Genomic DNA, 17,842 nt, shown 5'->3' with positions numbered 1-17,842 from the left:
ATTGCCAGTTCTTGGTCACGCGCTTTCCTCATTATATAGCCATGCGTTCCATTACTTATAGAGACTGAAAATAGTTATCCGGTTGGAACCTTATTGGATATATATGATAACAACATCCTGAAGATTGATTCTCTACTAAGTTTGACCAGTTTATTTGACCTGGAATATAACTTTTTGAAGTTTTCGTCCGATGTTTGCCTGCAGCTGCGCGAGCGTTTGGACACGTGTACTACTCATGCTAGCAAAATTAGCTAATTGGACATAAGTAATGGACATTATCGAACAAAACAACAATTTATTGTGGAACTAGGATTCCTGGCACTGCATTCTGATGAAGATAATCAAAGGTAAGGGAATATTTATGATGTAATTTCGTATTTCTGTTGACTCCAACATGGCGGAGAAATGTTGTTAAATCTGAGTGCTGTCTCAGATTATTGCATGGTGTGCTTTTTACGTAAAGTTTTTTTAAATCTGACACAGCGGTTGCATTAAGAACAAGTGTATTTTTAATTATATGTAAAACATGTATCTTTCATCAAAGTTTATGATGAGTATTTCTGTTATTTGACGTGGCTCTCTGTAATTACCCCGGATATTTTGGAGGCATTTCTGAACATGGCGCCAATGTAAACCGAGATTTGTGGATATAAATATGCACATTATCGAACAAAACATAAATGTATTGTGTAACATTATGTCATATGAGTGTCATCTGATGAAGATGTTCAAAGGTTAGTGATTAATTTTATCTCTATTTCTGGTTTTTGTTACTACTATCTTTTGCTGGGAAAATGGCTGTGTTTTTCTGTGGCTATGTACTGAGCTAACATAATTGTTTGGTGTGCTTTCCCCGTAAATCCTTTTTGAAATCAGACATGTTGGCTGGATTCACAACATGTGTAGCTTTAATTTGATGTCTTTCATGTGTGATTTCATGAAAGATTGATTTTTATAGTAATATATTTGAATTTGGCGCGCTACATTTTTTCTGGATTTTGGCCAAGTGGGACGTTAGCGTCTCCCACATCCTAGAGAGGTTAACTGCTTCTAGCCCACTGGTTGTACCCCCACTGGTTGTATGCAAGGAGCTTGCAGGGATTTGATTTGTAGTCTTTTATGCTTATTAGCATTTCTGAATCTGAGAGTAAATAAAGCAGAAATCTGTATATGTGACCTGTTTCAGGAAACTAGGCGTAAATCGCGGGTCACTTTTTCTTTTTTTAAACGTGTTTTTTGGCAGAAATGCCTTTCTCGAATATGTGAACTTTCATGTGACTTCATAACAAACTTCTATGTCATCTGTAAATACGAATAATAAAAAAATTGAGGCTAGTTGGTTTAGCCACAGAAAAAGTCAGCAACCTTCCCTCTAGCCCCTTCCCTCATCCCCTTCATTTGAAGGAGATGGAGATTTCGCGGGACGGTGATCGGGGTGCCTTGTGAGGATCAAGAGATGAGTGGCTAATCTGCCTCTGCCATCTGTACTGTGAGACAACGTACAAATCGCTGGAAAATAAATGGGACAAACTAAAGACATATATATCCTACCAACAGGACATTAAAAACTGTAAAATCTTATGTTTCACCAAGTTGTGGCTGAACGACAACATTAATAACGTACAGCTGGCGGGTTATACACTGTATCGGCAGGATAGAACAGCAGCCTCTGGTAAGGCGAGGGGTGGCGGACTATGTATATTTGTAAACAACAGCTGGTGCACGATATCTAAGGAAGTCTCAAGGTTTTGCTCCCCTGAGGTAGTGTGGTCTACAGCTTATGATGAGATACTCTATCTACCTAGAGAGTTTTCATCTGTATTTTTTGTAGCAGTCTATATACCACCACAGACCAATGCTGGCACTAAGACAACACTCAGTTAAGCTTTATACCGCCATAAGCAAACAGGAAAACACTCATCCAGAGGCGGCGCTCCTAGTGGCCCGGGACTTTAATGCAGGGAAACTTAAATCAGTTTTACCTAATTTCTACCAGCATGTTAAATGTGCTAGCTACTTCCAGACACAAACTCTAGACCACCTTTACTCCACACACAGAGACACGTACAAAGCTCTCCCGCGCCCTCCATTTGGCAAATCTGACCATAATTCTATGCTCCTGATTCCTGCTTACAAGCAAAAACTAAAGTTCCAGGTCTCCGGCAGCCTCTGGAACTGCCGATCTGCGGCCAACAAGGCAGAGTTCATCTCAGCCTATGCTTCCCTCCAGTCCCTCGACTTCTTGGCACTGACGGAAACATGGATTACCACAGATAACACTGCTACTCCTACTGCTCTCTCCTCGTCTGCCCACGTGTTCTCGCACACCCCGAGAGCTTCTGGTCAGCGGGGTGGTGGCACTGGGATCCTCATCTCTCCCAAGTGGACATTCTCTCTTTCTCCCCTGACCCATCTGTCTATCGCCTCCTTTGAATTCCATGCTGTCACAGTTACCAGCCCTTTCAAGCTTAACATCCTTATCATTTATCGCCCTCCAGGTTCCCTTGGAGAGTTCATCAATGAGCTTGACGCCTTGATAAGTTCCTTCCCTGAGGATGGCTCACCTCTCACAGTTCTGGGTGACTTTAACCTCCCCATGTCTACCTTTGACTCATTCCTCTCTGCCTCCCTCTTTCCACTCCTCTCCTCTTTTGACCTCACCCTCTCACCTTCCCCCCCTACTCACAAGGCAGGCAATACGCTTGACCTCATCTTTACTAGATGCTGTTCTTCCACTAATCTCATTGCAACTCCCCTCCAAGTCTCCGACCACTACCTTGTATCCTTTTCCCTCTCGCTCTCATCCAACACTTCCCACTCTGCCCCTACTCGGATGGTATCGCGCCGTCCCAACCTTCGCTCTCTCTCCCCCGCTACTCTCTCCTCTTCCATCCTATCATCTCTTCCCTCTGCTCAAACCTTCTCCAACGCTTGGATTGCGTCCTACCTGACAGGTCGCTCCTACCAGGTGGCGTGGCGAGAATCTGTCTCCTCACCACGTGCTCTCACCACTGGTGTCCCCCAGGGCTCTGTTCTAGGCCCTCTCCTATTCTCGCTATACACCAAGTCACTTGGCTCTGTCATAACCTCACATGGTCTCTCCTATCATTGCTATGCAGACGACACACAATTAATCTTCTCCTTTCCCCCTTCTGATAACCAGGTGGCGAATCGCATCTCTGCATGTCTGGCAGACATATCAGTGTGGATGACGGATCACCACCTCAAGCTGAACCTCGGCAAGACGGAGCTGCTCTTCCTCCCGGGGAAGGACTGCCCGTTCCATGATCTCGCCATCACGGTTGACAACTCCATTGTGTCCTCCTCCCAGAGCGCTAAGAACCTTGGCGTGATCCTGGACAACACCCTGTCGTTCTCAACTAACATCAAGGCGGTGGCCCGTTCCTGTAGGTTCATGCTCTACAACATTCGCAGAGTACGACCCTGCCTCACACAGGAAGCGGCGCAGGTCCTAATCCAGGCACTTGTCATCTCCCGTCTGGATTACTGCAACTCGCTGTTGGCTGGGCTCCCTGCCTGTGCCATTAAACCCCTACAACTCATCCAGAACGCTGCAGCCCGCTACACTTGTTGTAAATCCAGCAAAAGTGTCCGATTTCAAATAGGCTTTACGACGAAAGCACACCAAATGATTATGTAAGGTATGAGCCAAGTCACAGAAAAAGACAGCCATTTTTCCAGCTAAAGAGAGCATTAACAAAAAGCAGAAATAGAGATAAAGATAATCACTAACCTTTGATAATCTTCATCAGATGACACTCATAGGACTTCATGTTACACAATACATGTATTTTATGTTCGGTAAAGTTCATATTTATATCCAAAAATCTGAGATTAGGCAAGACGCTACTGTATCACTTGGCAAAAAGCCTGAGAAAATGCAGAGTGCCATATTCAAATTAATTACTATGAAATTTACTATTAAATCAAACTTTCATTAAATCACACATGAAAGATATCAAATTAAAGCTACACTGGTTGTGAATCCAGCCAACATGTCAGAATTCAAATAGGCTTTTCAGCGAAAGCATACGATGCTATTATCTGAGCATGGCACCATTGTAAACAAAAGAGAGAAAACATTTCAACCCTGCAGGAGCGACACAAAACGCAGAAATAAAAATAGAATTCATGCCTTACCTTTGAGGAGCTTCTGTTGTTGGCACTCCAATATGTCTCATAAACATCACAAATGGTCCTTTTGTTCGATTAATTCCGTCGATATATATCCAAAATGTCCATTTATTTGGCGCGTTTGATCCAGAAAAACACCGGTTCCAACTTGCTCAAACGTGACGACAAAATATATCAAAGGTTAACTGTAAACTTTGCCAAAAAATTTCAAACTACTTATGTAATACAACTTTAGGTATTTTTTAACGTTAACTTCTTTGGGCTGCAAGCCCGAAGCCGGGCACAATATGACAACAGCCACTTCAAGTGCAGGGCGCGAAATTCAAAATATATTTTTTTGAAATATTTAACTTTCACACATTAACAAGTCCAATACAGCATATGAAAGATAAACATCTTGTGAATCCAGCCAACATGTCCGATTTTTAACATGTTTTACAGCAAAAACACCACATATATTTATGTTAGCTCACCACCAAATACAAAAAAGGACAGACATTTTTCACAGCACAGGTAGCATGCACAAAGCCAACCTAACTAACCAAGAACCAACCAAACTAACCAAGAAACAACTTCATCAGATGACAGTCTTATAACATGTTATACAATAAATCTATGTTTTGTTCGAAAAATTTGCATATTTGAGGTATAAATCAGTTTTACATTGCAGCTACCATCACAGCTACCGTCACAAATAGGACCGAAGCAGCCAGAGTAATTAGACACCAACGTCAAATACCTAAATACTCATCATAAAACATTTCTGAAAAATCGATGGTGTATAGCAAATTAAAGACAAATATCTTGTGAATCCAGCCAATATTTCCGATTTTTTTAAGTGTTTTACAGCGAAAACACAATATAGCATTATATTAGCTTACTACAATAGCCTACCACACTACCGCATTCATTCATCAAGGCACGTTAGCGATAGCAATAGGCACGTTAGCGATAGCGAATAAACCAGCAAAAGATATATAATTTTTGACTAACCTTGATAAGCTTCATCAGATGACAGTCCTATAACATCAGGTTATACATACACTTATGTTTTGTTCGAAAATGTGCATATTTAGAGCTGAAATCAGTGGTTATACATTGTGCTAACGTAGCATCTTTTTCCCACAACGTCTGGATATTTTTATAACACTCCAACTATTCTGACCAAATAACTATTCATAAACGTTACTAGAAAATACATGTTGTATAGGAAATGATAGATACACTAGTTCTTAATGCAATCGCCGTGTTAGAATTCTAAAAATAACTTCATTACAACATCCAGCTTAGGTATAGCGAGAGAGTACCCAAAATCTGGGCGCAAACGACTAGTACAACATGTTCGACAGATATATGAAATAGCATCATAAAATGGGTCCTACTTTTGACGATCTTTCATCAGAATGTTGTACAAGGGGTCCTTTGTCGGGAACAATCGTTGTTTGGATTTAGAATGTCCTCTTCTCCAGTCAATTAGCACGGAAAGCTAGCAAAGTAGCGCGAAGCTCTCCTTCCTGAACAAAGGCACACAACGCAACACGCCTAACGTCCCGAAAAAATTTCAATAATCTAATAAAACTATATTGAAAAAACATACTTTACGATGATATTGTCACATGTATCAAATAAAATCAAAGCCGGAGATATTAGTCGTCCATAACGACAGCTTATCAGAAGGCAAAACCAGGTCCCTTCACGCGCTCTCCAGAAAACAGGAAACTGGTGACACGTCATACAAAGAGCTTTTGTTCGACCCCAGATCAAGTTACACACTCCATTTCTTCTCTCACTGCCTGTCGACATCTAGTGGAAGACGTATGAAGTACATCTATACTAATAAATATCAAGGACATTAATAGGCAGGCCCTAGAACAGAGCATCGATTTCAGATTTTCCACTTCCTGTCAGGAAGTTTGCTGCAAAATGAGTTCTGTTTTACTCACAGATATAATTCAAACGGTTTTAGAAACTAGAGAGTGTTTTCTATCCAATAGTAATAATAATATGCATATTGTACGAGCAAGAATTGAGTACGAGGCCGTTTGAAATGGGCACCTTTTATCCGGCTACTCAATACTGCCCCTGCAGCCCAAACAGGTTAATAATCGATCAAATTGAAAACGGGATGATATGTGTTCAATACAGGATTAGAACGATGTAGCATGCCTTCTGTTTGATTGAAGCGCATGTCCAGGACACCTGGAGTGCCTCGACTTCAAGATGGTCGTATTTCTTCATTACACAAAGGAATAACCTCAACTTATTTCTCACGACTGTTGACATCCAGTGGAAGCCGGAGGAACTGCAATCTCATTGAAAAGACAGTGACCTCAAAAAAAAAAAATCTGAATCGTTTGTCCTTGGGGTTTCGCCTGCTAAATAAGTTCTGTTATACTCACAGACATGATTCAAACAGTTTTAGAAACGTCAGTGTTTTCTATCCAAATCTACTAATAATATGCATATCTTATCTCCTGGGGATGAGTAACTGGCAGTTGAATTGGGGTATGCTTTTCATCCAAATGTGAAAATGCTGCCCCCTACCCTTAAGGTATTTTCTTAAAACTGCATTGTTGGTTAAGGGCTTGTAAGTCAGCATTTCACTGTTTCAGGGCATGTTACAGATAACATTTTATTTTATTTGATCTTATTCTTAATTTCTCAGAGCCATTTGCTTGACTATTCATAGCCTATTTAATGTTAGCTAGCTAACATTGAACCTGGTTGGTTAGCTACCTGTAGATTCATGCTGGGTAATAACGTCATGACTTGGGATTATGGTTCATAGTTTACCTAGCTAGCTACTTACATGTCTTAACAAAATACTCTCGTCTGATTGTGTAAGAGTGCAGAATAACTGATACATTTACGAATGCGCAACACCCGTTGAATATGGCCATGTCAGCAAACATCGGCAAAAAAGCGTAATTAAATTGTTGCCAGCAGCACAGGTACAGTCACAACGCTCTGGATAACTTGAAACAGCCTAACCAGCTCTGCTAGGGTGAGTAAAATGGTCAGATTGGGGTGTTCTCTCATTTTGTGTCTGGAAATAGCTAGCAAGCTAGCCAATGTTAGCCAGTTAGCTTGGGTTCTTGACTGCCGTTGTGATGTCCGAACGATGCTGGAGGAGACAGTAACAAAAGTATCTACATCCACAGTAAAACGAGTCCTATATCGACATAACCTGAAAGGCCGCTCAGCAAGGAAGAAGCCACTGCTTCAAAACTGCCATAAAAATGCCAGACTACGGTTTGCAACTGCACATGGGGACAAACATTGTACTTTTTGGAGAAATGTCCTCTGGTCTGATGAAACAAAAATATAACTATTTGGCCATAATGACCATCGTTATGTTTGGAGGAAAAATGGGGAGGCTTGGAATCCGAAGAAAACCATCCCGACCGTGAAGCACGGGGTGGCAGCATCATGTTGTGGGGGTGCTTTGCTGCAAGAGGAACTGGTGCACTTCACAAAATAGATGGCATCATGAGGCAGGAAAATGATGTGGGTATATTGAAGCAACATCAGTCAGGAAGTTAAAGCTTGGTCACAAATGGGTCTTCCAAATGGACAATGGCCCCAAGCATACTTCCAAAGTTGTGTCAAAATGGCTTAAGGGACAAAACTCAAGGTTTTGGAGTGGCCATCACAAAGCCCTGACCTCAACCTTATAGACAATTTGTGGCCAGAACTGAAACACTGTGTGCGAGTAAAGAGGCCTACAGACCTGATTCAGTTACACCAACTCTGTCAGGAGGAATGAGCCAAAATTCACTCAACTTATTGTGGGAAGCTTGTGGAAGGCTACCCGAAACGTTAACCCAGGTTAAACAATTTAAAGGCAATGCTACCAAATACTAATTGAGTGTATGTAAACTTCTGACCCACAGGGAATGTGATGAAAGAAATCAAAGCTGAAATAAATCATTCTCTCTACTATTATTCTGACATTTCACATTCTTAAAATAAAGTGGTGATCCTAACTGACCTAAGACAGGGAATTGTTACTCGGATTAAATGTCAGAAATTGTAAAAAACAGAGTTTAAATTTTCTTGGCTAAGGTGTATGTAAACTTCAGACTTCAACTGTATACTCGTGCTTTTGCTGTTCATTAGGCCTAATCTTGTTAGCTGACAAAAAGTAAATGTGTACAGTTCTTCCAACATCTTCAATATGCACCTCAGAATTCGATAAGGACACACCCAGTTGCTTCCCCGATGTGTCTGTCTTCACTCATAGCCTGTGAGAAGCATCCCTTCACGTGACGGCCATTGGCTAATAAGAATTGAGATATCTGAGAGAGTCATGTGAGTGAGAGGTTCTTCGGAGCATTCAGCCGAGAGAAGGGAATTATGATTATTATATTTAGCCCAAGGGCACAACGGCCACAAAAGGAATGGATATATTTTTTTTACCCCCTTTTCTCCCCAATTTCGTGGTATCCAATTGCTAGTAAATACTATCTTGTCTCATTGCTACAATTCCCGTACGGGCTCGGGAGAGACGAAGGTCGAAAGCCATGCGTCCTACAAAACACAACCCAACCAAGCCGCACTGCTTCTTAACACAGCGCACCTCCAAAATGGAAGCCAGCCGCACCAATGTGTCGGAGGAAACACCGTGCACCTTGCCACCTTGGTTAGCGCTCACTGCGCCCGGCCTGCAGGAGTAGGAGTCGCTGGTGCGCGATGAGACAAGGATATCCCTACCAGCCAAACCCTCCCTAACCCGGACGACGCTAGGCCAATTGTGCGTCGCCCCACGGACCTCCCGGTCGCGGCCGGCTGCGACAGAGCCTGGGCGCGAACCCAGAGTCTCTGGTGGCACAGCTAGCGCTGCGATGCAGTGCCCTAGACCACTGCGCCACCCGGGAGGCCACACAAATGGGATGCGCTGGGAAATTCGAGGCATTTTCAAGTTCTTGTCAAATTGTGAATGAAACAAAGCAGAGCACATGCTTTTCAATCAAATCATCATTAGAGTCGCATTATATAGCCATAGAATGTATTAAAATCAAACATATAGCCCAACGTTTGTATCACAACTAAAGTTGCATAAATACCTAAATTAAGCATATTGGAGGATCTGTTTCTTTATCAACTCCTGAACACAGAATAGCCGCATGTGCACACTCCCTCAAATCGTTTGGATAAAATATCAGTGTTCAATTATATTCTTATATTCTAAAATAATATAGAATAATGCCACGGAATTCTAAGCAAAACTTGTCTGCTAAATGAACTGGTGTAGCCCACAGCCATATGGTATAGCCAGATCAGGGCCTAACATAAGAACAACTCAGAGTATGCTATTTTGTTCTTCTGAAATAGTTAACATTTTCTTCATATCATGTCGCTGTAGACCTGTCTAAAATAAATAATGGATTTATTGTCATGGTGTAGGCTATATTTCATGGATTTATTAGACTTTTTCAAATGTAGATGTTCCAAAGGTCTGCATCAGTGGCTTGTAAGCTGTGTGTGGAAGCCAGGAGATGCTAAATGTGTTGATGATAATACAAGTTATACACATGGAATTATAGATATACCTCTCCTTAATGCAACCGCTGTCAGATTTAAAAAAAACTTTACGGGAAAAATAAACCATGCAATAATCTGAGACGGAGCTCAGAACAATAGTCAAATTAGCCGCCATGTTTGACTCAACAGAAACCAGAAAATACATGATAAATGTTTCCTTACCTTTGATGAACTTCATCAGAATGCAGTCCTAGGAATCCCAGGTCCACAATAAATGCTTGATTTGTTCGATAATATCCGTTATTTATGTCCAATTAGCTACTTTGGAATTGTTTACCAAATGCGCTAACCAAAGTCACAAAGCGCGTCCACTATAATGTGACTAAATGTCCAAAAGTTCCGTAACAGTCAGTAGAAACATGTCAAACGATGTACTGAATCAATCTTTAGAATGTTACATCTTGAATAACGTTCCAACCGGAGAATTAGATTTACTTCAGTTGACCGATGGAACGGAGCTCCCTCTCACGTGAACGCGCCTGTTTAATGCGTGGTTACCTCATGGCAGTGATTACTAATTCCTGTCTCCTTCGGCCCCCCTTCACATTAGAGTCATCAGACAAAGTTATATTGACTGTTGACATCTCAGGTTTTTCCCTGCCATATGAGTTCTGTTATACTCACAGACATAACTCAAACAGTTTTAGAAACTTAAGAGTTTTCTATCCAATACTAATAATAATATGCATATATTAGCAACTATGAAATAGGAGCAGACCGTTTACTCTGGGAACCTCTGTGCACCTTTCATCCAAGCTACTCAATATTGCCCCTTCAGCCATAAGAAGTTAAGTTAATTAACAGTCAATTACCATGAGACCGGCAGTTATTTGCTTGACAATCATTGGCTGACAAAATATGATGACTGCCACAACCCTACCTACCTACCTACTTCTTTGGGCTAGGGGGCAGTGTTCGGACGTTTGGATAGTCTGAAATGCCCAAAGTAAACTGCCTGTTATTCAGGCCCAGAAGCTAGGATATGCATATAACTGGTTGTATTTGATAGAAAACACTTTGAAGGTTCTAAAACTGTTAAAATATGTCTGTGAGTATAACATAATATGGCAGGCAAAAACCCGAGGAAAATCCATCCTGGAAATGTATTTTTTGAGCTCCCAACCAAAAATGACTCAGACTGCAGTACCTATGTTTTCCACTGGATGTCAACAGTCTTTATTAAAGGTTTCAGGCTTGTTTTTTGAAAAATGAACGAGTAGTTGTAGTTTTTCCAAGGTGTCCCTCATTAGGACTCTAGTCTTGCGGCGCACGTGAATGAGGGCGCGCACTTCATTATTTATCATTGTCCCTATGTGCAGTTGAAAACCATAGTCTGGCTTTTTAATGGCGGTTTTGGAGCAGTGGCTTCTTCCTTGCTGAGCATCCTTTCAGGTTATGTCGATATAGGACTCGTTTTACTGTGGATATAGATACTTTTGTACCTGTTTCCTCCAGCATCTTCACAAGGTCCTATGCTGTTGTTCTGGGATTGATTTGCAGTTTTTGCACCAAACTACGTTCATCTCTAGGAGACAGAACGCGTCTCCTTCCTGAGCGTTATGACAGCTGCGTGGTTCCATGGTGTTTATACATGCGTACTATTGTTTGTACATATGAACGTGATACTTTCAGGCATTTGAGAATTGCTCCTAAGGATGAACCAGACTTGTGGAGGTCTACAATTTCTTTTCGGATGCCTTGGCTGATTTCTTTTGATTTCCCCATGATGTCAAGCAAAGAGGCACTGAGTTTGAAGGTAGGCCTTGAAATACATCCACAGGTACACCTCCAATTCACTCAAATTATGTCAGTTAGCCTATCAGAAGCTTCTAAAGCCAAGACATAATTTTCTGGAATTTTCCAAGCTGTTTAAATGCACAACTTAGTGTATGTAAACTTCTGACCCACTGGAATTGTGATACAGTGAAATAATCTGTCTGTAAACAATTGTTTGAACATTTACTTGTGTCATGCACAAAGTTGATGTCCTAACCGACTTACCAAAACTATAGTTTGTTAACAAGAAATTTGTGGAGTTGTCGAAAAACTAGTTTTAATGACTCCAACCTAAGTGTTTGTAAACTTCCGACTTCAACTGTAAATAAGGCATCTTGTTTTTATTTTTATGCATTTGAAAACCTGTTTTCGCTTTGTCATTATTTAATCAATTTTAATCAATTTTAGAATAAGGCTGTAACGTAACAAAATGTGGAAAGAGTCAAGGGGTCTGAATACTTTCCGAAAACACTGTATATCATTCCTGACCAAATTATAAAACAAGTCCTGAACTTTTAAAATGGTTCCTTGGGATTTTGCAATTTTTTTGAGTGACACCATTAGGCAAAAGATCTGACTTGTAAAAAAATATTGTTCTTCTTTTGAAACAGTAACAGAAACAAAAATAAGAGAAATAAAATAACATTGTTTCTGTAACCCTTTATCAAAATCGCGCTATTCTTACCGTTATAAAAGTAATAAGCATGTGTCTTTAGGACATATATCGTTTTGAAACCGAAATTTACTTTGACGGTAGTATACAGTATTCTATGTCGTTCAGAAAAATTCCACCAGAGGGCAGCAGAATTGAATATGTTAAATAAAATATCTTGATTGTTTATAATACCTATTTGTTTGATTATTTTATTACTAAAACCCCAATAATGGTAGTGACTACCTACTACTGTTTGTCACTTAATAAACCATATTCACATTACTTTTCTTTAATAAAATATTTCAGTTGTATATGGAGAAAAGAAAATCTCTGTTTATGCAAAAAAAAAAACAGGCATCTGTAGTTGCAATGCATTCTGGTCATTGTAGTTAGTTACCATATTTTCTGTACTTATCTATGATGTTAAAAACCTTCCTACAACTTCCCATAGTTCATGATTGATATGATTTCTCTGTAGAGAAATGGTGTTAGCCGAAATTTCCATTTTTATAAATGTTTTTTAATTTGTTTGTATTTTTTATTTAACCTTGATTTTAACAGGGAAGACATATTGACACCTTGGTCTGTTTTAAAAATGTGCCCTGTATATACAACATAAACATAGACGTTATATCCAAGCTATATAAAATACAAAAACAGTCAAATAAAGCTTCACAAATCACCCCAAAAAACAGTTACCTTCCTCCACAAATAAGTCCCCAATCAATACTTTAAATTGCCCGAACAGAACAGGTTCCCATTATTATCCGAAAGAGTGGTTACATAATAATCAGATTTACCTTTCTGATTTTGTCTTACACAATGATTCCTCAGTTGCTATAAAAGCGTGCCAGTCTGGGCCTAAGCCTGTGTTCCTGACCTTGACCCAAGCATCATCTATTTTATGAACGACTTCTGATAAATCCTGAGTGTACCAGGCATTCAATCTACCCTTAACCCTTAATATTTTGAAGGGAGCATGATTATCCACAATAGTATTGAAGACATCTTAATAAAAAGCTCAAAGCTAAATCAGGTTCAGGGATAGCTGAAAACAATCCAGGTCACTAAAATAAAGATAATGTAAAAAAAAAAAAAGCCTGATTTTCTGACGTTTTTAAAATTCCTCTTTCTGACGACACAAAGCTTTTATTTTCACATCTCTAACACAAACAACGGGGCAATGGTCACTAATGTGTTGGGAGAATACACCAGTGGAAACATTTATCTGGTGTATTTGTTCAGATAAGATCAGAGTACTTTGAAGGATCTTTAGGGTTGGGCCGTGTAGGTTTAGCCACCAGCTGGGTTAGGTTTAGATCATCACACACGTCTTTTAGATTGTCTGAAGCCTGAATTTTTCAATCATATTTTAGGTCACCCAGGATACTAACTTCTGATTTAATTAAAGACGACAACAAACTAGTAACTCCTGAGTGCACAAAGGTTAGCCAAGGGATGACGTTAAGACCCCTATAACAGCCATGGGAACATTTTTCCCCAGACAAAGGCTTACAGATAGTAGCTCAATGGATTTCAGTAAAAGACAGAGAAATTATTTTGAATAAGAATGGCAACTCCATGACCTCTACCTTGTCTGTCAGCTCTGAACACATTATAACCCTCAATATTAATATCAGAGTCCAGAATGTCCCCAGAGATCCAAGTTTCAGTCAGTACCAGAACGTCCGGATTCGTCTGCATAGCCCAGATCTTAATTAATGTAATCCAGTTTAGGAAATAACCTCCTAATGATCAGATGCATCATCTCAAGTCCTTTACGATTTTTAAAGTCACTTGGAGTCTCCAACTGAAACGAAATACTTTCAATAGGCGATTACAGGCCCTGTCTGATAGTTGATATTAATATAGTTAGTATGGCTATAAGATTACATAGAACTTTACAATTTCGTCTATCCCTGTTAGTAATAGAGGAAGGAGTAGAAATTGGAATTACTTTTCCAAGGTTAGCGCCATAGGGCCTGAAGCCGCATAAAATGTCAATATGTGACCGACCGCCTTGATTCGGTCTTATGTAGCAAAAGTGAAATGGTGTTTTTTATATTGGATAAAAGCACAGACTCAGAGCTCCAAAATGGTATATCACACACTGCATTTGAGGAACAATAGGAAAGTCATTCTGCTTTGAAAGTTGATAAACTTGAAACCTCACTTTTGAGACAAAGGCCTTTGAATGTTTTGGTACCTACTGGAGATCTCTTCTTTGTCTACACCCATTCAGCATCGTTCACACCATCTTATGCTTTAGCTCCCACCCAAACTCAAACCATTTTACTCACCATAGCAGAGCTGGTTAAGCTGTTTTCATGTTATCCAGAGCGTTGGTGACTGTAACTGTGCTGCTAGCAACAATTTAACTTCTTATGGATAGGGGGCAGCATTTTCACGTTTGGATGAAAAGCATGCCCAGAGTAAACGGCCTGCTACTCAGTCCCAGTTGCTAATATATGCATATTATTAGTAGATTTGGATAGAAAACACTCTGAAGTTTCTAAAACTGTTTGAATGATGTCTGTGAGTATAACAACATTTATATGGCAGGCAAAAACCTGAGAAAAATCCAACCAGGAAGTGGGAAATCTAAGGTTTGTAGTTTTTCAAAGCTTGGCCTATCGAATACACAGTGTCTATGGGGTCATGTTGCACTTCCTAAGGCTTCCACTAGATGTCAACCGTCTTTAGAAACTTGTTTGAGGCTTCTACTGTAAAGGAGGGGCTCATAAGTGCTCTTTGAGTCAGTGGTCTGGCAGAGTGCCACAAACTCTGACGCTCGTTCATGTGAGAAGTAGCTCTCGTTCCATGGCATTTCTACAGACAAAGGAATTCTCCTGTTGGGACATTATTGAACAGTTATGATAAAAACATCCTAAAGATTGATTCCATACATCGTTTGATATGTTTCTACGACCAGTAATATAACTTTTTGGAATTTTCGTCCGACATTTCCGCTGAACTTGCCCGCGCCTCGTGAGTTTCGATTTGTTTACTAAACGCCCTAACAAAAGGAGGTGTTTGGACATAAATGATGAACTTTATCGAACAAATCAAACATTTATTGTCGATTCCTGGGAGTGCATTCTGATGAAGATCATCAAAGGTAAGTGAATATTTATAATGCTATTTCTGACTAATGTTGACTGCACAATATGGTGGATATTTCTTTGGCTGTTTTGGGTTCTGGCTACTTTGAAGATTCTCAAATATAAAATATATTTTTTGGTAACTACATGATTCCATATGTGTTATTTCATAGTATTGATGTGTTCTACAATGTTGAAAATAAGACAAATAATGAAACACCCTTGAATGAGTAGGTCTGTTCAAACTTTTGACTGGTACTGTATATATCAGGGCTCTCCAACCCTGTTCCTTGAGAGCTACCGTCCTGTAGGTTTTCACTCAAACCACAATTGTAACTAACCTGATTCAGCTTATCAACCAGCTAATTATTATAATCAGGTGCGCTAAATGAGGGTTGGAGTGAAAACCTACAGAATGGTAGCTCTCCAGGACCAGGGTCGGAGAGCCCTGATTAAATACTATACCCAATTATTCTTGGAAAATCTAACTTAGAAATACCTCATGAGCTTAGTTCAACTGTCGTACCCAATCAGAACCCAAAATATAAGTCCAGGATTCAATCAGATCTGCGGTAACTTGCGTTAGCCGACATAGCTTTTCATTTATTTTGTTGAGGCAGTGTCTGAGGTGTTACTGTGTTAGAGCTGTCAAATCGGTGAGTGACTGCTTTTGTGATCATTGTCACGAAACCACATCTGTGCTTATGTCCCACCCATGTTAGAAGTTCAGAATAAAAAAAGAGTAGACCGTATAGAAGTAATGACACTCAAATGTAAAATCATTAAACAAAACTATAGGGATTTATATCAGCCTAATTGAGGTGTAGATTACATCACACATTCCAGTGTTCAAACTTGTAACGAGTCTGCATGGGATTTCTACTGTGCATCCACGGGCAATGTCTGGGATTTGACAGCAGTCACACCTCCGACACCCCCTAAACAAAAGCAACGTATGTAGTTCACAAGTTCAGGTCTGTTTAACGTCGTTTGTTGTTTTGTAAATTATCAAGTGTCTTTCGTGTCAGTGTTCGTCTTGTCTAATTAAATCATCATGTATTTATCACCCGCTGCGTCTTGGTCGACTCTCTCCCCGAAAGACGAACGTTACAGAATCACCCACCAACGAAGGATCAAGCAGCGGGTTAACGGGCAGCAGCGACAGCAGCAGTGGTACAAGGAGGAATGGACATGGGAGGAGATTCTAGACGGAGAAGGACCCTGGGCAGAGCCAGAGGAGTGTCGCCGCCCCAAAGCGGAGCTGGAGGCATCAAAAGCGGAGAGGCGGCATTATGAGGCGCTAGCAAGGCAGAGCGCCTGGAAGCCCGAGAGTCAGACCCAAAAATTTCTTGGGGGGGGGGGCACACGCGGAGTGTGGCAAAGCCGGGTAGGATTCCTGAGCCAACTCCCCGTGCTTACCGTGGAGTGAGAGGGCGTCGTACTGGTCAGACACCGTGTTATGCGGTAAAGCGCACGGTGTCCCCAGTACGCGTGCTTAGCCCAGTGCGGGCTATTCCACCTCGCCGCACTGGCAGGGCTACGGGGACCATTCAACCTGGTAGGGTTGGGGAGGCTCGGTGCTCAAGAGCGCGTGTCCTCCTTCACGGTCCGGTATACCCGGTGTCACCTCCACGTACCAGTCCTCCGGTGGCAGCCCCCCGCACCAGGCTGTCTCTCCGGGTTCTCTCTCCAGCTGCTCCCACCTGTCCAGCGCTGTCAGAGCCTTCCTCCTCTCCAGCGCAGCCTGTGTCTGAACTGTCTGCCTGCCCAGCGCTGTCTGAACTGTCTGTCTGCCCAGCGCTGTCTGAACTGTCTGCCTGCCCAGCGCTGCCCGTCCAGCCAGGACCAGCCAGAGCCGTCCAGCCAGGACCAGCCAGAGCCGTCCAGCCAGGACCAGCCAGAGCCGTCCAGCCAGGACCAGCCAGAGCCGTCCAGCCAGGACCAGCCAGAGCCGTCCAGCCAGGACCCGCCAGAGCCGTCCAGCCAGGACCCGCCAGAGCCGTCCAGCCAGGACCCGCCAGAGCCGTCCAGCCAGGACCCGCCAGAGCCGTCCAGCCAGGACCCGCCAGAGCCGTCCAGCCAGGACCCGCCAGAGCCGTCCAGCCAGGACCGCCAGAGCCGTCCAGCCAGGACCCGCCAGAGCCGTCCAGCCAGGACCCGCCAGAGCCGTCCAGCCAGGACCCGCCAGAGCCGTCCAGCCAGGACCCGCCCTTCAGTCATGAGCTGCCCTCCAGTCATGAGCTGCCCTCCAGTCATGAGCTGCCGTCCAGTCATGAGCTGTCATTAGTCCGGAGCTGCCCTTCAGTCCAGAGCTGCCTCTCTGTCCGGAGCTGCCCTTCAGTCCGGAATTACCTCTCTGTCCTGAGCTACCTCTCTGTCCTGAGTTGTCTATATTTAGGAGGGGCCTTGGTGAAGGTTCCTGGACCATGGTCGGGGGCGAGGGTCGCCACTCAAGGGACGCTAAGGAGGGGGACAAAGACAATGGTGGAGTGGTGTCCTCGTCCTGCGCCGGAGCCGCCACCGCGGACAGATGCCCACCCAGACCCTCCCCTTGAGTTTTAGGGGTGCGCCCGGAGTTCGCACCTTGAGGGGGGGGTTCTGTCACGTTCCT

This window comes from Salvelinus namaycush, chromosome 34 (genome assembly GCF_016432855.1).
Source record: "Salvelinus namaycush isolate Seneca chromosome 34, SaNama_1.0, whole genome shotgun sequence".
In the NCBI taxonomy this organism is placed as follows: domain Eukaryota; kingdom Metazoa; phylum Chordata; class Actinopteri; order Salmoniformes; family Salmonidae; genus Salvelinus; species Salvelinus namaycush.
The sequence above is the reverse complement of the archived record's forward strand: the minus strand, read 5'-3'. Positions refer to the sequence as shown.